General features: G+C 35.2%; 1 protein-coding gene across 29 annotated transcripts in view; it reads right to left on the bottom strand.

The window, feature by feature from the left end:
- The window catches only part of LOC147369959 (uncharacterized), a 650,726-nt gene that overhangs the window by 205,065 nt on the left and 419,927 nt on the right, over positions 1-25,734 (bottom strand). The window lies entirely within an intron of this gene.

Here is a 25,734-nt window from a genome sequence, read left to right as displayed (position 1 = left end):
CTCCAGGGGATCTTTCCAATCCAGGGATCGAACCCGGGTCTCCCGCATTCCAGGCAGCCGCTTTAACCTCTGAGCCACCAGGGAAGCCCTGGTGGGGTTTTTGCCCAGGCAAATACTTGGGCACCCCCCAAAATAGCACCACAAATGCAGAAACAAATACTTGGGTCGACCTAAAATATAGCACCACAGACGCAGGAAGAAGAATAAGATATGAATATCACCAAGTGATTTGTTTGAACAGTATTACCATTTTCTCAAGAATTTCAGAGAGATAAACAGCCAGATGCACAACCACTGTATCTGTGTGGATCAAACGTAGGTTCTTTTGAGGTTATATTATGATTTTTAAGTTCACGATGAATTTGAATCAGTTTATTTGCAATGATTTAAATGTACCATGCCACATAGGGCTTCCCAGGTGACTCAGTGGTAAAGAATCCACCTACCAACGCAGCAGATGTGGGTTCAATCACTAGGTCAGGAAGATTCCCTGGAAAAAAAAATGGCAAACCACTACAGCGTTCTTGCCTGGGAAATCTCATGGACAGAGGAGTCTGGTCGACTATAGTCCACGAAGTCACAAAGAATTGGACAGGACTGAGTGACTAAGTACGCGCGCGTGGACACACACACACACACTCTTCCTACTCTGGCCTCTCTCCACAAGGCTGTGTCCCTAAATAGCTATGTCCCAGACAGCTACTGTCTGGGCTCTGGGAACACCTCCATCTGCCTGCTCCCTCAGGTCAGGGTACTTGTGATATTTACATTCCCCTTTTGTTATAGCTCTAAGATGCCCGGCTATTCCTTGGCGTTTGTGGCCCACACCTTTGCAAAGAGCCTTCTCATGAAAATCTTACAATTTCCCAGGATGAATGGTTGACTATTTCTTCCTGGGGGCTTTACTGACACAGGATTTATTGTCAAGCTTGCTTGACAACTTCTGTTGTCAAGGAGTTTATGATTCTGAGAAAGCAGGAATCGTCTCTGTAGAATAATGGGAAAGCAATATAAGACCTCTTTAATGAAGAACTGTATGATGTAACAGAAACTATATTTTTAAGAAAGGAGGTGTAAACCAAACAGGAAAGCATTGGGGAGGATTTCTTATTCTAGAAAATTAGGATGGATTTCAAGACACAGACAGAGAGGGAGAGAGATGAAAGGGATGAATTTCAAGCTAGGAGAAAAGTCACTGTTAAAGAAAATCCTGCAGATAAAATCATAGACTAAAAGTGAGGGTGACCATATATATCTCAGACAGTCCAAGACATCCCCAGTTCATGCTTACAGTCTCAGCATAATTCATTAACAGTAACAAATTATATAGTACCGCTTTCCTGAATGTATTATACAGTACAAGTCATTTTGAATTCCTGAACAAGGAGTTACTCTAATAAAAGAGGTATTTTACTAAGATACACTTGGCAATGGTATGCAATATGAACTTCAGATAGAAAGGGAATTTTAGAAAATAATAGAGTTTAGAGAGCAGAAGAATAATTTGATGAAAAATAATAATGATATAAATGAAAGGAGAAATGTTAAGAAAAATGAGCTGCTTTCATAACAAAATCTAACGTGTATTCAAAATACTAATATAACCAGTGGTTCTTTATAACCTCAACTCTACTGAATCTTGTTCAAAGAAACAGTCTTAACAACCCAAAGAAATTAAAAGGAATTAAATCTTTACTTCATGTATCTATTCATCAAATTAGTTTATGACCTTATCTCACTAGCTGTCTCTTACCCTCTATTTTAGGATTCTCACTCTCACTTACCTTGTTCCCTATGTCAGAGACAAAAAGAATCTTGTCCTTCTTTAAGTCTCCTCTTCACCCCAATTCCAGAATGCTTTTGATTCAAGCCTGATCTTAAAATGGAAAAGCTTTAGCTTGCTTTATTGAAGTTATCACATCAGAGAGCTGTGGTATCTTCAGGTGATATTTTTATAAACACTTTTAAATTGTTATTAAAGTGACATATGCAAAAAAAAGGGACATATGCATAGATGATAAAATAATTGGAATTTATATAGAGACCCAAATTTTTATCTTATTCCCTATTTACCTACTTTACCCTGCAGAGTAAACCTCTCTTAATTATTTTTGATTTGAATTCCTCACACAGCTACTGTGAGACTTTAAATAACATACTTATTCCATTTGTATTTCATTAATTTCATGTAATATCTAATGATTTCCTGCTATAAAATAGAAGAATCAAATACACTCACAATGTCTCCATTCCTCTCCTTGTACTGCAATATTTGATAGACAAATTATTACTTTAAAATATTTTGTTAGTAACTAAGTAAATTTAAGAATGCTTTTAGAGTTTTCTTACATTCCAGTGTCAGTTGACTCTTTTCTACATGAAATGATGATGTTAGTACCCAAATCCTTCCTTCCCCACATTCCGGCTCTATTTTCCTCCCTCTGCAGTCACATTTTCACTTTTAATTTTTACACTATCCACATTGTTTATATTTAAATGGAATTTTAAACAATTATAGGCTTTTCTCATGCTTTGGTTATAGGCTGATTATAAAGCTCAAAACCAAAGAACTATATGTATGTACCATTAGCTTTCTTCACTATAAAGTCACGTGGTATGCAAACATGGTATTTCTTCTCTATGCGTGAAATATCAGGCTTCTTCTTGACACCTTGAAGAATACTCCTAGCATCAAAGGCAAATAAATATCCTGTTCTGCATTCCCCCAAGTTATTAAATCATTCCATATTTTAGTTTATTTTTAACCGTAACTTTATTTCAGAGGTAGAATATTTGATTATAATATACTAATCTTCTTATCAAAAATGAATGTGTCTTTAGCACATCTTCAAGATTATTTAGATTCTCAATGTATCATTTCTCACATGGGAATTCATACTTTCCTGAAGACTACCCTTCCCAGCATGAATACAGTTGCCAATACAGTCTTGGAAAATTACAGCATGACTTGAAATCAGTCAGTTCCATCATGTAAAGTAGTGTAAAGCAACTATACTACAATAAAATAGAAAACAAACAAGCAGGCAAGCAAAGAAACACAAATTCATAGAATAAAATCACTGAGATTTTTTTTTTAATTTCACAAAGAATTTGAAAAGATACATGCGCCCCCAATGTACAAAGCAGCATTATTTGTAACTGCCAAAATATGGACGCAATCTAAGTATCCATCACTGATGGATGGATAAAGAAGATGCAGCAAAACCAGTACAATATTGTAAAGTAATTAACCTCCAATTAAAATAAATAAATTTATATTAAAAAAAATGCGGTCTAGATGTATGCAATGGAATACTACTCACCAATAAAAAAGAATGAAATTTTGCCATTTGTAACAACACAGATGGGCTTGGAGGCCATTATGCTAAGTGAAATAAGCCAGATAAAGACAAATACTGTATAATATCACTTATGTGTAGAATTCAAAAAATACAGCAAACTAATGAATATGACAAAAAGAAGCAGACTCACAGATATACAAAACAAACTTGTGGTCATCAGTACAGGGAGGGGCAACATAAGGGTGGAGGAATGGAAGGTGCAATTGTTGGGTGTAAGGTAAGTTCAAGGATGAACTGCACAACATGGGAACTCTACTGTTTTGTAATAATGGTAAACAGATAATAACCTTTAAAATTGCAGAAAACTTTCAAAAAGTAAAAATAAAAACCAAGCAAATAACCAAATAATTTAAAATAAAGAAAATACTTTTCTGAATCCTCTACTTCTGCCCACTGCTCAAATGTTGAAATTTCCCCCAGGATTTCTCAGTCCGTTACTCTTGAGTCACTACTCTTTTAGTCCTTCATGAGCTGTACCTATCCACAGGCTGAGCCAGATATTGATGGTTTCCACATCTGTATTTATAGCCAGACTTTTATCCTGAGCTCTAGGCTACTTTTCAAAGAAACCAAAATTCTTTCTTCTCAGACAAAACCCCAAAGGAACAGACTAAAACACATCTCTACACATTGTTAGTTACCTTCAGCTCTGGTGAAACAGACTGATCTCAGTACTTGAAACCAGAAACTTTAAGTTACAGTGTTCACTGACCAGTACAACTTTGGCATGATTAAGATGTGAAATAATTTTAAGGAAATTGTGATGGATGATATTTTCCATTCAATTGGGGAATAGTATCCCAAGGGAATTTGTGAATAGTTTAGGACCAGGAAGCTGGAGTGTGGGAAAAATAGGATGGAGGGAAAGTGCATTTCATACATCAGCAAAAAGTTCTCTAGTGGGTACAAATTGCTAGTCTGAATACTGATGCTGGCTCTGCTGGTTAACCTGAAATGGTTAATACATACGTATTATGGTTAATACACACGTATTAGGACTCCATAAGCAGAGACTAGTTTCACTGTGTCTAGGGTGGGGAAAAAAAAAACTATACTTTTTAAAATCTCCCAAGCAATTCTCATATGTTGTATATTTTAGATTAGGGTCACACTGCCCAATCTGTGGGCAATAGACCACTGGAAGTTACTGCCAAAGTACAATTTTTTTAAATTATTCTCTAGGGTCTGAAATAATGAATGTATTACAAAATATTTTAATATTTTTATATGACTTACTAAATTCATAGTAGACTTTACTACTTGCCCTACCAATCTAAACCTAAAACTGTTCTTTTAAATTGGAAGGATCCCTTGAACTTGAAAATTTTAGAAATTACTATCTATAACACTTGACTTCAAATATTTTGGATATTTGTTTACTTTTATTATTAGAATTTCCAATTTGTCCATGTCACAAATAACACTTTGACCTCATTATTGCAAAACAGCTATAATTTAAAGGAGAAACAGGACTTCACTGATGATCCATTGGTTAAGAATCCATTTTGCAATGCAAGGGATCCTTGATCCCAAAAGATCCCACATGCCACGAAGCAACTAAGCCTGTACATCACAACCGCTGAAGCCCATACACCCCAGAACCCACACATGGCAATGAAGAGTAGCCCCTGCTCGCTGCAACTAGAGAAAGCCCATGGGCAGCAACAAAGATCCACCACAGCCAAAAAGTAAAATAAATAAATAAATCTTAAAAAGCAATACAGGAGAAACAAAGTAGGCAATTTATGTATTATACTTTTGAGAGAAAAATCACAGAAAACACACTGAAAATGAAAATCCATTAATTGTGTTTAGAAAATTAAAAAAAAAAAAATTTGTTTAAACCTACCTCATCTAGTTTCATAATCTAATTAAGTGAGTGTTTGTTTCAGAACCAATTTGTAAAGGAAAAGCACACAAAGGTTAAAATTTGTGTAGTTACAAATTATTATAGTATTTATAATTAAATCAAAGCTGCATAAAATCTAAGCAAATGGCAATCTCTTACAAGCAACTTATTATCTAGAAATATATAAAAAGATTGAAAATTCTGCATGCCTAAATCTCATCTAATTTAAATCACAAAGCACATCATTAGCACATTCAACAGTATTCTTTAATACTGAACAGTCTAATTCAACCCTTAAATCATGATAGATTGATAAACCTTCAGTGATCATACCCATGATAATGGATAGTCTATTCTGCATAGCATCAACATTTGCAAGGACAGTCAGATATACTTCATAAGAAAAAAAGAAGCCTGGGTTATTAGAAGATTGAGAATCTGCTAGTGTCTAGAAGACTACTCAACATAGTCTTGATTTTCCCATTAAGTGGTCGCTATTTAGCTTTAACTCCCCCGAGTGGCTTAGCTGGTAAAGAATCCACCTGCAATGCAGGAGACTTGGGTTTGATCCCTGGATTGGGAAGATCCCCTGGAGAAGGGAACGGCTACCTACTCTAGTATTCTGGCCTGGAGAATTCCATGGACTATATATAGTCCATGGGGTCGCAAATAGTCAGACACGACTGATTGACTTTGACTCACTCCCCCCGAGGCAGACTTCAGAATGAGGGTTGGGAAGCAAGCGGTTTATTTGGCATATAATCTCAGGAAGCAGAGTTAGAGAATGAGACAGAAAAGAGGCCAATATAGAATGTGTTGCTAAATACTTACCATGGGACACTGGGGCTCAGTCCTGCAGAGTACTATCAGAGAAAATGTGCCACAAAAGACCGTGAAATATTTGTCCACCAACTCCTACTCTTCATTCTTAATTCTCTAGCTCTTCCCTCCTGCCCAATACCCAGGCTGATCACACTCCTTAGCTGAGAAAATGCTTTGAGATAGAAAGATTCCAGAAGCCTTAAGGAGATTTAGAAACTGTCTGAAGGTGCCTTCTTGGGTCGATAGGAGATACGAGCAGGAAACCACAAGTGCCAGCCTCAGTCACCAGTCTCTTGATACTATGTACACAGCTGGGCAACCAGTCAATTCCTCTTCTCTGTGATCTCCACTTCCCTCATGCTGTAATCCATCTTCCCTGTTTCTCCTCTCCAATGAACCAATGGGATAAGAAAACTACTTGGGCTTTCTAACATGCATCTGTATTGACCTGAGATTCTTTTGTTAATTCCAAGTATTTTATGCTTGTATTTAACAATTATTCCCTCTAAGGAAATACAGCATATAAGAAAACATAACTGGCATTAATATTAGTGTATGAAAGTCAGGAAACAATTCAGCATTTTTTTAACCTAACCTGTCCCAGCAAATCCTTGGTCATCTTTACATAAACATAGTCACTACTAAACTCCAACTTCAAAAATAACTTGTATCTGCTCTTGCAGATCCCTTGTTTCATCTAGACATGTGCCAACTTAAATACCCATGACCTCAGCGTATATCAGATGTAAGGGTTCTCACTAAGACAGATGATATTTTATTAAAGAGTTAAGTTCATATTACTATTCTCTAGTTGCTGGTTCCTAGATGACACTTCTTCATTTCTTGGAATTCAAACACTTACTGTCTTAACCTCAACTGTCAGTTTATCTTTCACCGCTGGATTTTTGCTATCTTGATTCTATCTGACCTGGGTAATTAAATAACCCTCAACCTTCTTTTGCTGGACTCAGGTCTGGTCTCTGAAAAGTCTTCCAGTACACTGGCTAGTTCTGGCTTCCAAGTCGGGATGACTGCCTCACTGGCACTCATATAGCTATTATCTAAAATTCGAAAGCCCAAATAATTCAAAAGTCCAATTAAAACAAGTCCAATTTATTGAGTAACTACTATGTACCATACATTGTTGTGGGGATGAAATCCAGCAATGAGTAACAGATCAACTTCTAGCTCTCAAAGAACTTAAATTATCTTAAGATAATTGGTCAAGGCAAGTGCCCAGTTAAAACACATATCCACCGTTTAACACTGGAAAAAGCAACTAAAAAACAATTTGCAAGGCATAAAATACAAGCCTTCTGCAGCTAAACTATGGAAAATAGTCATTAATTTTCAGATTATTCCAAAAGAATCTGCCAAAAATCTTTGAGAAACAAACAGGAAAATGAGAAAAATATTTGGCCTGCCTGTGGTTTAAAAAACTTTTAATTATTATTAAATACCTCAAATTGTACCATACTAATTTTTTTAAGTTGAAAATGGAATATTTGTTTTGTTCATCCATTTACTCATTTAAGACATAAATTTTAAATGTCTATTGTATCAAAGGAGCCTGGTGGGCTACAGTCCATAATAGAGTTGCAAAGAGTCAGACACAACTGAAGCAACTTAGCCCACACATTATGTGTCAGAACAGGAGAGGCCACTGCTTCATGAAGCTAATTTTCCAAGTAGAAGGATCCAGAGACTAAGTAAGTGAACAAATAATATATGATAACATATGCTGCTGCTACTAAGTCGCTTCAGTAGTGTCCGACTCTGTGTGACCCCATAGACGGCAGACCACCAGGCTCCCCATCCCTGGGATTTCCCAGGCAAGAGCACTGGAGTGGGTTGCCATTGCCTTCTCCAATGATAACGTATGTGAAGGAAATAATCTGTATTCACTGACACAGAAAAAGGAGTTGGGGTGGAGGACAATTATTCACAAAAAATAGAGAATGCCTCCCTGAACAGTTGAGCATCAAGGAGTGAGAGTCCTTGCATTCAAAATGCAAATGTAAATATAGTATGTGTGAAATACTCTCACCTCTGCCCTTTATTTCTCTCTCCCACAAAATTCACCTTTGTTCTAAAAATTTCCAAAGTTAAAAACAAGAGAAAGTTTGAGTGGATGTGAAACAAGGACTTGGAATATAATCGTTCTTTCAACATTAATTATACTGTACATTTTGAGAAGCTATAATCAAGAATTGAAAGCTGCTTTTTGTCTTAGGTTCAAAATCATGAAGCAACAATTTTACACAGTGAATGTATCATTGTAAGAAATTCGGAAACAGAAAATAATGACCTGGTTACAATTTTCTACACAACAATAAGTCCATACAAGGGATATTGCCTATTTGCTCTTCTAAGTTTATTTGGTTGATTCTCTTCTGGGGACAAGGGAGATTAGAGGGCAAATAGAGGAAAGAGCAATAATATAAGCATTCAGCATAAATACCAAAGACAATTTTTAAGAAAATAATTTTGTTTATATCCACCCAAAAATAAATAAATAAAATAAACAAGCTATCGACTGCTATCACTCTGTTGACCTTATTGATATGTATAAATGCAGATGTTGTCATCTTTGTATTTTTATATTTTTTTAGTAATCTTATACATCCACATTTTCCCAAGTATCATCGCGGTTCTCTTCCCTACTTCCTGGTGCTTAAATGAAAACACAGGGACATAGAGGCCAAAGACCACGTCTCTTTTCAATCTTAGTTTCATTTGCATGCATCAAAATATTTCATTCATAATAGGAGATCAATAATGAACAAATAATTGAATGAATGAATGAATAAGTAAAGGAATGAATGAATAAAAAATCAAAACAGCGTTTGATCCCCAAAGGAAATAATGTCTTAAGTACCTACTATAGGATCACTGTAGACTATATATAAGTATTCAGACTCCATATAATACTTAACTGCAGTGGCATAAATTAAGATGAAATTACTTTGGAAAATTAAGTCATACTGAATAATTGTATTTTATTTGAACAAACTATAAAGGATGGCATTTGTCCAACATACACTGTTATTATTTTATTCTCATTTTCTAAAAAATCTTCACTGACCTAATGGAAAAGTTAGTTTTAAGAAATTTTCTTTTGTATTTCAGTTTGTGTTATGAAAACCAGCAAACTTACACAGTGCCATTGATATGATACTCTTATTCCCAATTGTAATGATAATGTAAATGAACAGAGATTTCATTTTTTATTCAAAGTATTAACAGTTTACAAATCTTTTTACCAAGAATAGAGTACCCCCGGTTAACTCATTTTCCTGTCTCTTTTTAATATTTCTTGGAAACCTAATGGTTCTAATCACCTGACTATAAAATACCAGATCTCACTTTGCTATGAGACCCTCAAAATGATTCTGGAAATAATTCTAAGCAAGAGAAAGCAAACATTATGTGAAATGTCAGCCTACAGATAGAAGAACATCATTTTCATATTCAGATAGCTTCTATTTATACATACACATGCACATAATAATAAAAATATAACAATAATTCACATGGGATTATTAGGAATTTTCCCTTTAAAAATATGCCTTAATTACTAACTTTACTATTTAAAACTAATTTTTTCCTTAAACTTATAAGCCTAACTTAAAATACCATGATTGTATTTAAGTCTAGAAAATTTGAGTGATTCAAGGAAGACTTTAATTAATATGTGTTCCTATTTACAAATTTGGTTAATTTATTAGCCGTTTAAACTGAATTTATAAATATATCTTGAAAAAAGTGAAAGTGTTAGTCACAGTCATGTCTGACTCTGCAACCCCAAGGACTGTAGCCTACCAGGCTCCTCTGCATATGGAATTCTCCAGACAAGAATACAGGAATGATCTGCCCAACTCAGGGATCAAATCCAGGTCTCCTACATTGCAGGCATATTCTTTACCAACTGAGCTGCCAGGGAAGCCCCTAAATATATCTTATTATCCCTTACATACTTTAATTCTCTGGCTGACTAAATTTTCCCAGTTATATATGTAATACTTTAAAATCCATTAGGGCTTACCTTATATTCTACTAAATGTTCTGATACTATTTATAAATTGGTGAGATTTCAGTTTAAAGTCACAAATTTAAATCAATTACTCAATAGCACCTTTTAAATTGGATGTGCAAGACTGACTTATTACTCTTAAAGGCAAAAAATCTCTTAAATATTTCAAGTATCTGAAGTACCAAATATGCTTAGATTTCTCAACACACACAAAACTAGCAACACTGTTTTCTTGAACATTATTTTCCTTGTATGCTCAGCTGATCAGACTCATTGTGACCCCATAGACTGTAGACCACCAGCCTCCTCTGACCTTGGAATTCTACAGGTGAGAACACTGGAGTGGGTTGCCATTCCCTTCTTCAGGGGATCCTCCCAACCTCAACCCAGGGATCAAACCTCCATTTCTCACATCCCCACATCTTCGCCTTGCAAATGTCAATCCATTGCATATTTTTGGCAACATGAGCATACTTTATTTTTAACATAAGAAAACCTAGATAAAATATGTATTTAAATGCCTTAATAATACTCTAAGGAATTATTTGCTAAACTTCTATTAGTAGATATGATTAGAAGTTTACTTTGCCTTATATAATATTATATTTTCCATCTTAAATAAATATTATTATATTTTGGTAATAAATAGCAGCTCTAATTTCAGTCCTTTATATAAATTTGGTATATCCATCTATTTCCAAAATTTGGTATCTCCATCTAATCATCTAATATTTCCCCTGTTATTATTTTGAAAAGATATAAATACAGAAGACTGAAATAGATACTATAAAAAGCATTCATCTAATCCCTATCAAACGAAAAAAAAAGGCTATCATTTACTTTATCTATGCTTCAGATTAAAATATATAAACTTTTAGATAAAATCATAGTTCCAGTATCATTCTTTTCTCTCCCTTCCATAAGAAATTATCATTATTATGTAATTGGTTTTAATTAGGCTATTCACATTTTGAGAGAAGGAGAGAAGAAAGAACAACTTACACACACAATCAGAGTGTGCAATAATTTTTGTGGTTGCTTTTAATTTGTGTAAATAATATCCTAGTCTATATAACACTCAAAAAGTCATTTTTTTTCACTTATATACTTTCTAGAGTTATTTACATTGTTAAGTTAGATCTGGTTCATTTGTTTTAACTGTTATATAATAATCCATTGTAGGGATATATCCTAATTTATTTTTCCATTCCTCCACAATGGACATATCGATATTATAAATAACACTGTAGCTAATATTTCATTTCTCCTTCTTATGTACATGGGAAGGATTTTCTTAAGGGTAGGACAATCCAAGATAACTTTTTGCAATGATGGCAATTCTCTGTGTTATGGCTAGAGAGACTTGAAATGTGTCTAATGTGATTGATAAACTGATTTTTTTTTCATTTTATTTCATTCTAATTAGTTTAAATGTAAATTTAAATAGCTGTATGTGATTAGTGGTCACTTCTTTTTGAGGGGAGAGGAGGGAACAGTACAACTTTAGAATATATGCCCAGAAGTAGAACTGCTAGGCCGTGTGGTATATACATTTACAAAAATTTACTGACTTTTGCTCTCCAAAGTGACTGTGCCAATTTACACTCGCACAAGCAGGGTTACCCCTGGCTACCCTCTGGACAATGTTTGTGCTTGTCAGATTTTTCCTTTTTTCTCAATCTGAAAAGTTAAAAACTGAATCTTGCTTTTGGCTTAATTGGAATTGATCCTATTAGTAGTAAAAATAAAACTTTTCATAATTTTTATTGACCATCTGGGTTTCTGCTTCTCTGAAACAGATACTATCTGCATATCAGTATTCTTTTCCCAACAGGTAATGTCTTTTTCCTTGTTAATTTATAAAAGCCTTTTTAATACCTACTCTTTCCCAGTTCTACCCTGACAACTAGTTCCAAAGAAATATGGACTTAAAAAACTTTTTACCACTCTGGTCAACCACTTTTTATAAAGCATGGACCTGGGCATGTGCTAATGCTGACACTAACCATTTCCCAATCTCACAGAAGGTCCAAGACAGAAGTCTGCAACCTTGCCTTCCAGTGTGAAATATATGGTATCTAGTCTATTCTCAATACTGGGATTTCAGGCAGAGCTAAGTACACAGAAGTTCAACTTTTGTATCTTATTTATATTTTCATGAACATTTGAGTATACTCTTTGGATCTGTTTTCAGATGAGTATATTTATAGGATATTTATCAGAAATGCTGAACAAATGAATTCAGCATGTTAATAAAATGTTATAGATTTATGATTAAGAAAAATACAAATATAAGCATATATAATGAGTTCCTGAATAATAGATCTCATTGTATTTAATCTATTGAATATCACAGTCTTGCTGGGATCAACTCTTGGACTCATAAGGATCAAGAATAGTGTGAACACATCTCATCCTCAGAGACAGACTACAAACCAAAATGGGCAGAAGCAACTATATGCTCCTTTACCATCAGTTATACAGAGAGAGGGGGATAAAGGCATCAACTCTACCAACCATGTGTTCATTACCGGAAATTTGAATACTGAGAAATGCATTTCTCCTTTATTTATTTTTGAGGAAGAGACAATCATAGGAATTTCAATTTAAAGCCATTGAGGATAACTTTGATTTCAAATCCGTAGTCAAAGAGTACAGTAGTGACTGACAATGGCTAGGAGATAGGATAGGCCAACCTAGACACCATATTAAAAAGCAGAGACATTTTGCAAACAAAGGTACATCTAGTCAAAGCTATGGTTTTTACAGTAGTCATGTATGGATTTGAGAGTTAGACTATAAAGAAAGCTGAGCACCAAAGAATTGATGCGTTTGAACTATGGTGTTGGAGAAGACTCTTGAGAGTCCCTTGGACTGCAAGGAGATCCAACCAGTCCATCCTAAAGGAAATCAGTCCTGAATATTCATTGGAAGGACTGATGCTAAAGCTGAAACTCCAATACTTTGGCCACCTGATGGGAAAGAACTGAAAAGACCCTGATGCTGGGAAAGATTGAAGGCAGGAGGAGAAGGGGACAACAAAGGATGAGACGGTTGGATGGCATCACTGACTCAATGGACATGAGTTTGAATAAACTTCGGGAGTGGGTGATGGACAGGGAGGCCTGGAGTGCTACAGTCCATGGGGTGAAAAGAGTCAGACACGACTGAGCGACTGAACTGAACTGAACTGATCCAATGTGTGTGTGCTTAGTCGCTCAGTTGTGTCCAACTCTTTGCAACACGTGTCCGACTCTGTGGCCCACCAGGCTCCTCTGTCCATGGGGATGGACAAGAATACTGGGCAAGAATACTGGGGCGGGTTGCCATGCCCTCCTCCAGGAGATCTTCCCAACCCAGGGATCAAATCCAGGTTTCTCACATTGCAGGCAGATTCTTTACCATCTGAGCCACCACTGTGAGAAGAGTTCAATTTCTCCAACAAATCTTTGGGAGATAAAGCTGAATAAAATGAATTATGTTTCAGTGGTGACAGGAGAGATGGCCTGGACTCATGGGACTGACATGGTCACAACCAGGATCCTAGAATTATGGATACCAGGAGAAATTTCCGAAAAACGAGTTATCCAGAATATTTTCTATTATCAAGGTCCACAATTTTCTGCATCTCTGGGGACACAGGAATCTAGAAGATGGGATCTAGGAAGCAAAAGGCAAAGATTTTGCTTTCTCAAATTAGAAAGATACTGAATTTTGCATGAAGCACCAAAGATGTTTAAGCCCCTTGATGTAATATAAAAAATTTCAAGTAGCAAATTGAATTCACAAAATGTCCTTTGAATTTTTTTTAATTTAATTTTATTTTTAAACTTTACAATATTGTATTAGTTTTGCCAAATATCGAAATGAATCCACCACAGGTATACATGTGTTCCCCATCCTGAACCCTCCTCCCTCCTCCCTCCCCATACCATCCCTCTGGGTCATCCCAGTGCACCAGCCCCAAGCATCCAGTATCGTGCATCAAACCTGGACTGGCGACTCGTTTCATACATGATATTATACATGTTTCAATGTCATTCTCCCAGATCTTCCCACCCTCTACCTCTCCCACAGAGTCCATAAGACTGTTCTATACATCAGTGTCTCTTTTGCTGTCTCATACACAGGGTTACTGTTACCATCTTTCTAAATTCCATATATATGCATTAGTATACTGTATTGGTGTTTTTCTTTCTGGCTTACTTCACTCTGTATAATAGGCTCCAGTTTCATCCACCTCATTAGAACTGATTCAAATGTTTTCTTTTTAATGGCTGAGTAATACTCCATTGTGTATATGTACCATAGCTTTCTTATAAAGTCTACAAAAGTTCTAGCTTTGACAGTGATTTTTTAAAATGTGTTTTATTTTATTGGTGTACAAACTTGATTTTTTTTAGTTCAGGTAAAGAAAGCCCTTCACCTCTAGAGTCTTCACTGACTTTATTCACTATAACATTCTTTTTACCATTAATGTCTGCTTCTTAAATAAAATTTCTTCTACCTTGGTGGTAGTAGTTTAGTCGCTAAGTAGTGTCTGACTGTTTCGACTCCATGGACTGTAGCCTGCCAGCCTCCTCTGTCCATGGGATTCTCTAGGCAAGAAATGTGGAGTGGGTAGCATATCCCTTCTCCAGGGGATCTTCCCAACCAAGGAATTGAACCTGAGTCTCCTTCATTAAAGGCAGATTCTTTACTGACTGAGCTACAAGAGAAGCCCTTACTTTGGCACCTTTCAATAAAATGCCAAAGGACCTTCTCTTCTGATGTTGTACAGGGATTCTGCAATTGAGTATCCTGGTGCCACAACCACCCATCCACCTCCCCCCACCCTCATTATCACAAATATCAGCAAACCTGTAGCTGACTAGAAATTTCCAGATACCCCTGGGAAGACCAATTTCCTATTTAGAGAAAAGAATTCTAAGTGATGGAGAAAAGGAATTGTGTTGTAGTTGATTAAGTAATATAAACTACTTGCTAACAATAAATCAATTCTACAATTTCCTTCTTGCCCTCCAAGTAATTCTATGTTCTTGATTCTAAAGATACTTTCAACAAATATTTTAAAGCCTATTGAAGTTTCTTTGCCATCACATAAACATAAAATGGAAAGAGTAAAACTCTTCAGCTTCTAGATGAAACCCCCATCACTCCCAGCATCAGTACAGCATTATTTTCACTGTGGTATGCATTTGAATATTCATTGGAAGGACTGATGCTTAAGCTGACACTCCAATACTTTGGCCACTTGATGAGAATAGTTGACTCACTGGAAAAGACCCTGATGTTGGGAAAGACTGAAGGCAGGAGGAGAAGGGGACAAGAGAGGATGAGATGGTTGAATGGCATCACCAACGTGATGAACATGAGTTTGAGTAAGCTCTGGGAGTTGGTGATGGACAGGGAAGCCTGGAGTGCTGCAGTCCATGGGGTCGCAGAGTCGGACGTGACTGAGCGACTGAACTGATGCATTTGAAATTGTTCTGCTTTGTTCCTCCCGTTCTCTCCATCTTAGACAAACATTCTCTACAGTTTCTTTTGTATCTTCTTGATATTTCCTTCAAATATTTTAAACTTAAGGAATAATGTTATGCCACATACTGTTCTATGACTTTTTTCTCTTCTAACTTAATATATCTCAGGCAATTTTTCATTTGAGTACATATATGTAGGCTTACCATATTTTTTGGTAGTTGCATAACTCCACTTTCTTTTCTTAACAGCCACTTTGAGCAACATCCAGGCATGTGTAAGAAAAGAAAAAAAATGTTCACAGACCCTAATTAGCATAAAAGTTATACGCACATATAAAAAGTTGAATTCACACACACACACACACACACACCTGCTGTTGTCAGCTAACAATGTAATATTTCAGGTGGATGCTCAGTATTCATAGAAAACCCAAATTGCATGTTACTGCTATATAGACAGATTATGTGCTAAAATGGATATTGCCTTCCTTTTATTCAAGGAAGTGCAATGTTTTGTCTGCCAAGAATTTGACATTTTCCTTAAGGGTAAGATGAGAAAATATTTAAGTAGGCATTAAAGGAAAGCAGAGAAACTGGAGCAGTAATAACAAAATGCCAGTAAAAGGAGCACACGAATTAGCCCTAGCCCTTTAGGCAAAGGTCAAAAGACTATAGAATAGGCCTATCAGATAACGGTTTAAAAAAAATCTCCACAGAAGTCTAGCATAACATGGGAATCTGTGACTATTCACAGCCAAAATATGCCTATAGAAGAGACTGACAAAAAATTATCAGGTAGGAAAACTATCCGAGCAGATGATCCATCCTTTCCAAGCTGCCTCTAATCCTAAGAACAGGCAAATCAATAATTCAGCCTTTAGCGCTGTCTAAAAACGTACAGCAGAGATGGTACAATTTAGTAAATGCCATCCATCCACAAAGCCCATCCCAAGCCAATTTCCAACAGCCAACATTTTCCATCTTATTTTCTCTATAATATTTAGCTTTTTGCTTTAATTACACTTGATATTTGTAAAGAGAAAGCTGGCGTTGTAATAATTGGATAGATTTTTTTATCTGTGTTGGCAGAGACAGAATTTTCTCTTATATTTGAGGAGCAATACAAAAGCAAAACTTCCTTTTCTCACAAACTCAATGCCAAACTATCCTCTGAGTCACATAGTCTCTTCAAATCCTGCTATTCTGAAAGTCGAGATGTGCTATCTTAAAGCTGCTGCCAGAACCACACTGTTCCTCAAGTCGTAGCAAAAACTAGCAGCCACAGTTTGACAAAATGCACACCTCTCTGAGACAGTCTTTCTTTTCCTCCTTCTTTCTTTTCCACTTCCTTCTGAATCCCCTCCTTTCTCTTTCTTTCCTTCTATCCTTCCTTCATTGCTTTTTTCCCTTCTATTCTTCTTTCTTCTTCCCTCTATATTTCTTATTTAGGATCCCAGAGAGAGCAAAGTAAGGACGATCTTTCAAAATCAGAGCACCAAAAGAAAATTTGGGGGAAATCCCAATATAGCAAGGAAATTCTCCTCTTAGACAAGTCTTTCCCAACAAGATAATTCCAGACTGTGCTTCAGAAACTCAGAACAATACCTTCATCCTTAAAAAGGAATATAAATCTCCTAACAGGAAAAAAAATTTTGAATTAAAGATTTTAATAGCTACAAAACATTGTAATTATTGACAATAAAGTTTTACTTATTAATATTAATCAAATATAAATGTATTCCTAAACGTTTTCATCATTAAATAAGTACTTAAAATTGCATTATGAAATCTTGGAGAGGAATGCTCTTTAATATGTACTAATGGCATTGTGAGTTGTCTGGCCAGACAAAATTCAAATATACATATCTGTAAACAGTGTTGCAAAGCCGGTCTTCAAGTTCGCATTCTCTTCAATTAGCATCAGTATTTTTAAGCAGCAGAAACACTTCAATTTTTAAATTCACTTTACAAGCAAAATAGACAATTCTACAAGCACAGAGCTACCAAAATTTCCATTCATATATTCAAAATACCTGTTTTGAAAGGACAATTACCTGTTTTCAGTCACAACTTAGGTGTAAATCTCTAAAATTTTAGCTGACAGGTTTTACTATGTAATAAAACATGTCAAATTCAAACTGACAAGTGGATTTCATTTTTTGGAGGGTTTTTCCTAACACCTTTTTCCATTATAATACAAGTACTACTTAGCCATATGATTTTCTGCAAAACTTAACCAAAAATGTAAAACATAATGTATGTCTCAACATCTCAACGCTCTTATGGAAGGCTCTTCGGGGAGGGAAAGAGTCATGCTAAATTCAGAAAAGTGGGCTGTCTGTAAATGAAGAGGCTGCCAGCTTTCATCTGCTCGAGGTACTTGCATGCTTGCCTTCTAAACCAGAACAAGGACAGTTAGCCCGTCTCTTGTTGTGGCTCTGAAATGCTTCAGTTACTTAGTTTGTGAACTTAGAATATCACACTGTCCAGCACATTTATTCTAAACAGATGATCTGCGCACCATAGATGTCAGCCAATATGCTTAACCACTGAGTTTGCAGCTTATCTTTTATTGCAGATCTGGAGAGACGTAAATGCAATCATTCCATTTAAGCATGTACACGGACCATTGTTTAATCAAACTGGAAATTATAGGTTAATACACTATGTTAACATATTTTAAGTCACAATTGATATTGGAAATAAATACTGACATAGCACATCACATACCTACTAAAGGGCTTTTTTTGTGGGTATTCACTTCAGTTTGGTGAGTGGTGAGAGATTCAAATAGAGTTCATGAAAACTGTGTGTGTGTGTCTGTATATGTGTGTGTGTAAAATCTGTTCCATCACTCAGTCACTAGCATGGGCATTAAACAATAAAAATTGGTACTCGAGCCCAGCTTCAACAAAACTTCTTAATTTTGTGCCTTATTCTTAGATGAAAAGAAAAAGGCGTAAGACTATATTTGCATACCAGCTTTTAATTATTTAACTTTTTAACCTAGCAATAGATATTTACAATCTTAATTGTTCATGCGATTGCCTCAGTGTTAAATAGAAAATTATATTTATGTATTATCAAATGTGGTATAACAAAAGAAAGCTTCCTTGTTAGAAAAAGTGGACTACTACTGCCCCCTTCTGATATGAAAAGTGAAGAACAGTTCTTCTCAGGACTGGAAAAGACACTCTACGTTAATCCCCTAAACAGCTGTTTCAAGTCAGATTTATGCCAATTCTTTTCTGATTTACTAATAAATCCCTCATTTTTCTCCTAAAATATTGAATATCCTAATGTTTTAACATTGTGAGCTACCTTCCTAGGAAACACTATAGACTCAGGGAATCCTGTTAATTCTTAAATATAATCAAACACCTTTATTCAATCTGAGCTTCAAATTAAATTCGGGGGGGGGGATCATCTTTTAAAAAATATTTGAAATTTTATCATCACTGGATTTACATTTGGTCATATGAAAGCTAATAAAAATCTATACCTGCCTTAATCATGTTAAATGTCATGTTGCCTCGCTTTTTACCAAATTCAAGCTGATCCTCACAGACACACTCATTCATTACATTCCTTTATGACATAACATAAAGGGCAAAAGGCAGCATGATAGATTAAAAAGATATTATGGTCCAATATTAATTACAGTATCAGCACCTTTTTCCAGCTCAGACTGCATATAAATGTCTATTTTCATTTTAACACTCAGAACATACTTTTGAGAGAAAATGGATCCAATGCATAGACAAAGTCAATGGGCATTTTCGTTGGATATTCTCACGCCAGGCTGGCACCATGTATGAGCAACCTAGATAATTCGGAATATCTCTCTTTAACCCAATTTAGGTTTTGTGTGATTATTTTAAGAATGTGAGATTGTGAGGTACGCAAATCACAATGTGGCCAAATATAATAAAACAGAAACATAAAATTTAAAAATTCTTCTCCATAAAACTAAAACTCCAATATCTTTTTTCCAAAGAATTTTACAGAAGTATAACAAAATAATCATTCTCAGATGTAAAAGATTAAAATAAATGGTACGGCATTCTTAAATTACAATAGTTTTCTTAATGTTGGGTATCTTATAGTAAACGTATGAAAGCTTCCACTAGTAAAATTGTACACAAATCAACAGTAACTTGTAATACCATTTAAATATGTCAAAATAAAAATACTCACTATTTAGAGCATATTTCATCAAGCTATGAATTTGTATTTAAGATCAACCTCAGAAAAAAATTCAGCTTCAATCAGGAGTATCATGCTGAACCTTCAAATAAGCTTGCTAACTGTTCCTGTTATTTCAAGGAACAATTCATATTTTACTGCTAAAGTCCTCTTATTCCATGTAATTATTACCCAGATCTCATTTCATAAAAATTTTGCTTTCTGAAAAATAATGATCTGATATTTTTTTCAGTAGTTCCTGCTGCTTATTTCAGGGTTGTGTTTCTTTTCCCCAATGCAATTTAACTTTCACACATTGAAAATGACAGCCACTCCAATTTGGTGACGCAAAAGAACTGACTACATCAGGCATAACTAGATTTAATGACATGTTTCTCAACGCTATATCTTAAATTGGAAAGTCCTACTCTGGATAAAGCATGTACAATGCCGGAAGTAGCACCAGGGGGATAACTTCTGAAGGCGTATGTTTTCATCTATCAAATTAGTGACTCTCCTATAGCTCATCCTTTTGACCAGGAGTTAACAGTAGGGTGAGGATTGCTGACTTGTTGGTTATTCTCCTTTCCTGGGAATCTCTGACAGAATCACTTCTAGCCACTAAAAATCTGTGGTGTGATCCAGATGTTTGCATTCCACTTTTTCTCTTCAGATTCTTCAAATATATACAAAGAAATCTGTCTATCTTCAGAATAATAAATCAAATGAGAAAGCAATTTAAATCATAATCCTATTTTTAAGAAGCAATAATGATGGCACAAGGAAGAAAAAACTAAAATGCATCTGATTTCTAGCTTTAACTCTTTGACTACATTTAATTACAGCCCTCATTTTATTATCACTACCAACAGGCATATGTGGGGCACCTTTGAATACATTCTCTCTGACATGCAGAGGCCAATTCTCTCTGAATGCAAACTAAGCACAGTACAGCTGCAAAGTGTTGCTGCCGGCGTGCGGACACTACAGACACGCAATTGTTGCCAAGTTGAATATCTACCTAAAAAAGAGCCAGGCATTAAGGTGTCAGGCAGATGAAGGCTTTAGGAATATTATACATTATATCCAGAAATTTCTCATTTGCCTCGCACTTCAGAAGGAAGAAGATACCTCATATTTCACTCATACATGAAACAGCAATATGAACAGCTAAAATATCACTATTATAACCAAAAGGACAGCCAAAGAGAGCAAATGTTATCTATGTAGATGAGAGGAAAAGACTAAAAAAATTCAATCCTAAATTCTAATTTTTAATCCATAGGTACCAATTAACCAAATGTTTAAAATATTTGGGAAAATAACTAGGCTTTCCATATTCTGTGAATATTTTAGTATCTGTGAATATCCTGCTTCTTTATAATTTTGTGATATATTCTCCAACCCATATTCTAAGCGTGGTAGATTTGTATACTAATTATGAGAATCATAAAATGTGTTCAAGCAGAACAAAAACTGAGGAGAAAGGGTGCTTCCACAAATTACAAATACAGCTATTATACCTGTTACAGATGAATTCCAACTATAAGTAAAGATTTTTTTTCCACAGTTGATCGTGGGAGTTCATGATAACTATAGGTATGATCAAGGCTTATTTCAATGCTTTGAAATGTCAAATGAGTAATTTTACTCTCTTTTATTTTTAAACTATTTGCAGAGACAACACAAAATTATATAACGTTACATTTATTTTAACCTACACTTCTTCCTTCATAAGGTTGCTTGTCTAAACATTTCACTAACATTGTGCAATTTTAAACTGAGAAAAAGAACAAAGTTACAAGTGTGACAATTTATCAGGAATAGATTAAGTGACAGCTGTAACTAGAATCAGAATTAGTAGATTATTTTAATAGTTCCAGGAAGAGTGTAATTTACAAAAGTACATTTGAATGATGTTAGGAAGATAGCAGGAGGAATTATTTGCTTAGCACAAAATGATATTTTTAAATTAAACTTTGGTAATGCTCTCTCCACTAGAATTACTGTTTAGTAAATACAGAGATGTGTCTCTTGACTCAAGAATTCAATGCATCAGTTGGATTATTGACATAAAGCAATAATGATTATTTCCCAAAACTTTTGCTCAAGTCATGGAGTCTGCAAATCTATCATTTTTAATATCAATTTTTGATAAATTGTCCTCTCATCATGTCTAAAACATTTCCAAATTTTTTGATTTTTCAAACTGGGTGCCTCTCATTTTTTTCATAATCCAATTTCTAAGAAAGAATTTATTTAAGCAAAACTTCATTACGTCCCATTACCAAGACCCTAAGAATGAGGAAGCTTTCTCTTTTTTCCTTCAAAAATTGCCTGAAACAATACTCCTCCAAGAAGTCTTGACCATTTAAGAGACAGTAATCCAAATTCTCCTCAAGTCTGACACCTCCACAGTCTGTACTAGGGCTTCCCAGTTGGATCAGTGGTAAAGAATCCACCTGCCAATCAGGAGACCTGGATTTGATCCCTGGGTCAGAAAGATTCCCTGGAGAAGGGAATAGCAACCCACGCCAGTATTCTTGCCTGGAGAATTCCATGGATAGAGGAGTCTGTACTACCAGAAATAAACAACTCACTTGACTTCAATGTAAATATATATGTGTTCCTTGATATGCTATTTGTGACACATCTTTCATTATCTGCATCAGTAGGTTCTTCTGTTACTCTATCCATTCGTATGCCATTACTTAAAAAAAGGGAAAACCTTCCAGAAGAACCATTTTTCCTTGCACAATGATGTATACGTGTGCGTGTGTGTGTGCTTAGTCACTTCCGTCATGTCTGACTCTTTGCAACTCTATAGACTGTAGCCCACCAGGCCCCTGTGTCCAAGGGATTCTCCAGGCAAGAATACTGGAGTGGGCTGCCGTGCCCTCCTCCAGGGGGTCTTCCACATCCAGGGATCGATCCCGTGTCTCTTAAATCTTCTGCGCTGGCAGGTGTGTTCTCTGTCACTAGTGCCACCCGGGAAACCCCAGTGCTGCGCATACTTATGCACTTATTAAGATGACAACGAGTATGATGATGACAGTAATGACAAAAAATATTATCATTATTTTCATCAATGTCCCTGAAAAGGGAGAAATTCAATTTGGGAACTGAACTGAATGTTAATAAACTGTTCAACTCCAAATTTTATTTTTTTTTAATATCTCTTTCTAAACACTCCGTCTTTAGAGAGAATAAATCTGATAACTACTTATTCTATTTGACTTTTATAAATTCTATATATTGCAAAACTGAATATGTTTAGCAGGTCAGTGAAGGTTTCAGTACTCATTATAAACTGAATTATGACTAAACAAAGACATAAAGGAAAAAAATTACTTGATACCTTTACCCTCATAATGATTACCTTCTCTTTTAAAGCGAAATAACTTTTTAATACAGAGCACAGTCTCTAAGCTATGGATATTCTTATAGTCTCTTTTAAGTTAAAACTATTCACTCAATATTATATTTACATGGACAAAGGTAAAGATATTTTCTCTGTTAACTGATACAAATGTTTCCTCAACAGAGCCAAGGAAAAAGAACAGTAAATGAGTTATAAATACATAGATTGAACAATAAGTAGATAGGTAAATAGATATATGTTAGAAATGCAAATAGATTTGAGCTGTGTTACATTATATATATTGGTTTAACAGGAGAAAAGAATTTTTTAGTAGAGTAATACCCTTTATTTATGGTAATACATTTAATTTAGTCTCCAGTTTGCTGCATGTTTTTGAGGTTTTCTAAAAATAGAGCAAAGGAATTGTACAGTCTCTGGACAAAAACATTGGGAATTTGACACCAGCCAATCAATTCTTTCTAATTCTGAATTGTAATCAGAAAATCGGGACCTATCAAAGTTCTATCATAGAACTCAATAAATGGCCACATGTAAACTCAATAAATGACCATGTAAAAAATAAGTGAATAAAAAGAAAACTGAACATCAATCCAGACTAAGACACAATCATAGAAGGATGTATTTATAATTGAAAAATAAAAGAAAATGTAACTTGAAAATATTTATGAATATAAATCTTCATATTGCCATTTAAGCTACAGTTCTATAAATGCAAGCATTCCATACATGAAAGCAGTTATCAACAGAAATTAACATTTAATCATTATCATAGTTTCACCTGGAGAAAAGTTCTTAATTTTACCCATGTCTAAGCAGTACCTTTCTAAACGGATTTTGAATAAACTCAGAAATGACATCACAAAACAATTAGCCAAGTTCATCAAGGACATTCATTCCAAGTACATCAAGGCTTGGAAAGGAATGACAGCTTTTTAAAGGCAGCTCGTCTCCGTGAAATGAATTGTTTTCTTGAATTTCCTCTGTTAGAACTTGTACAGTTGGACACATGCAGTTGATCGTTACTAGAATTTGCATGAATGTGTATGTGCTTGTGAGTGGCCACTATGTGTGAAGTCTAAGGGGACAGCTCCATGTTAATGAGAAACCAAGGAATTCCTCTAGCAGCATCTGGCATAAGTGTGAATCACATAATTTAAAGCTGTCTTACACGCCTGGTTTCAAATTTTAGGTCTTCTTTCTTTAGAAGCACTTTAGTCACTATAATATTAAAAGGGGAAGTGTTTTCCTTCGTGTCCAAGTAGCAATTATGAATCAGAATACCACCACCCCATGCACTCTGATGGTACAGAACGACATCAGGCGCTCATAGCGCTGTTTGCAGTAAAACTTGAAAAGGCAGACATCCCACAGTCAGGTGCATACCAAGCTGACAGTTAGCCTCTTATGAGCACAAGTCTGCAATCTGTAGGCCAAGTGATCAGTCAACCCACTTCGTTCTAATGCTGAACCCTCTGAATATGAAAGTCCACCTTGTTTTATCCGGCTCAGAGTCTTATTTTTTTATACCATTCTTTGTAAAGATTATAATGTAGATACTTATCAAAACTTTAAGACTATGTTGCCAACAGTTGTCATGCCAAAACCAAGAGTGGTGTGAAATTTGAAATCAAAGTTGCTTTTATTTGAATTAAAAATAATTGGCCGCATATTTTAATGATGTCACTAAGTTAAACCCATGTCAAGTCTTCATTTTGATAACTGTTCATGTACAAGTGAACAGCTTTACAACATTGAAGACACATTTTCACAGCAAAGCAAGGTTGTGATTAACACTAAAACATAAATGATTTAAACTGTCCTCCTCTGGTACCCCAAATCTTAACAGATTGCTTTAATCCCCTGTTTTTGGTTAAGATTTTACAGAAATGTCAAGGTATAGATAGAGTAAGACTAGCACTAAGCCGAATCTCAAATTTCTTTTATGTATGCTACTGTATATTTCATATCAAATTAATATGCAGAGTAGAAAATATATGACAGGTCTAAAAATTAGGAGTTCTCATTTAAAGTACATTATTTTAGCAGAATTATCATGTGGCATGCAGAGGTGAAAAACTGTGGAAATAATGTTTTATCTCAGATAGCAAAAATACACCCCAAAATTGGCAGCAATGTGACTTATATGTAAATCTATATATTTACTATATTTATTAGTAAATCTATATTTCTAAAGATAATGAGTCACAACACAAAATTTTATTTTCCTTAATAAAATTGAAAAAATTTTGAATGGAAATTAAAATGATCAGAAACCATTATATTAAACTGTTTTAAGTGTGAAATTTTTGTGGCTCTAGTGTCTTCAGGAATTTTACTACGTGAGCATTCTATATGTCATTGCTATTTGCTTTACTTTTAATCAAGTCTCAGTGTAGCTAGGATGGCTTTGAAAATGAACCCTCTCTGTGTTTACTGTAAAGAAGGTAAGAACATACATGAATGTGCCTCCTAATAGGGACTTTCCCTAAACATAATAAGCAGCTAGTAAAAGGCAATTCTGTCTCAGCTGTCAATAGCCCTAAAATTAGAGTCTCTGGTTTGATCATCTTAATACAATATGCAAAGTCCTCTTCAGAAAACCAGGACCAGCCCTAATGGAG

The sequence above is a fragment of the Bos grunniens genome, chromosome 7 (genome assembly GCF_055505025.1).
Source record: "Bos grunniens cultivar Pamir isolate PY7600 chromosome 7, Bosgru_T2T1.0, whole genome shotgun sequence".
Taxonomy (NCBI): domain Eukaryota; kingdom Metazoa; phylum Chordata; class Mammalia; order Artiodactyla; family Bovidae; genus Bos; species Bos grunniens.
The sequence above is the reverse complement of the archived record's forward strand: the minus strand, read 5'-3'. Positions and strand labels throughout refer to the sequence as shown.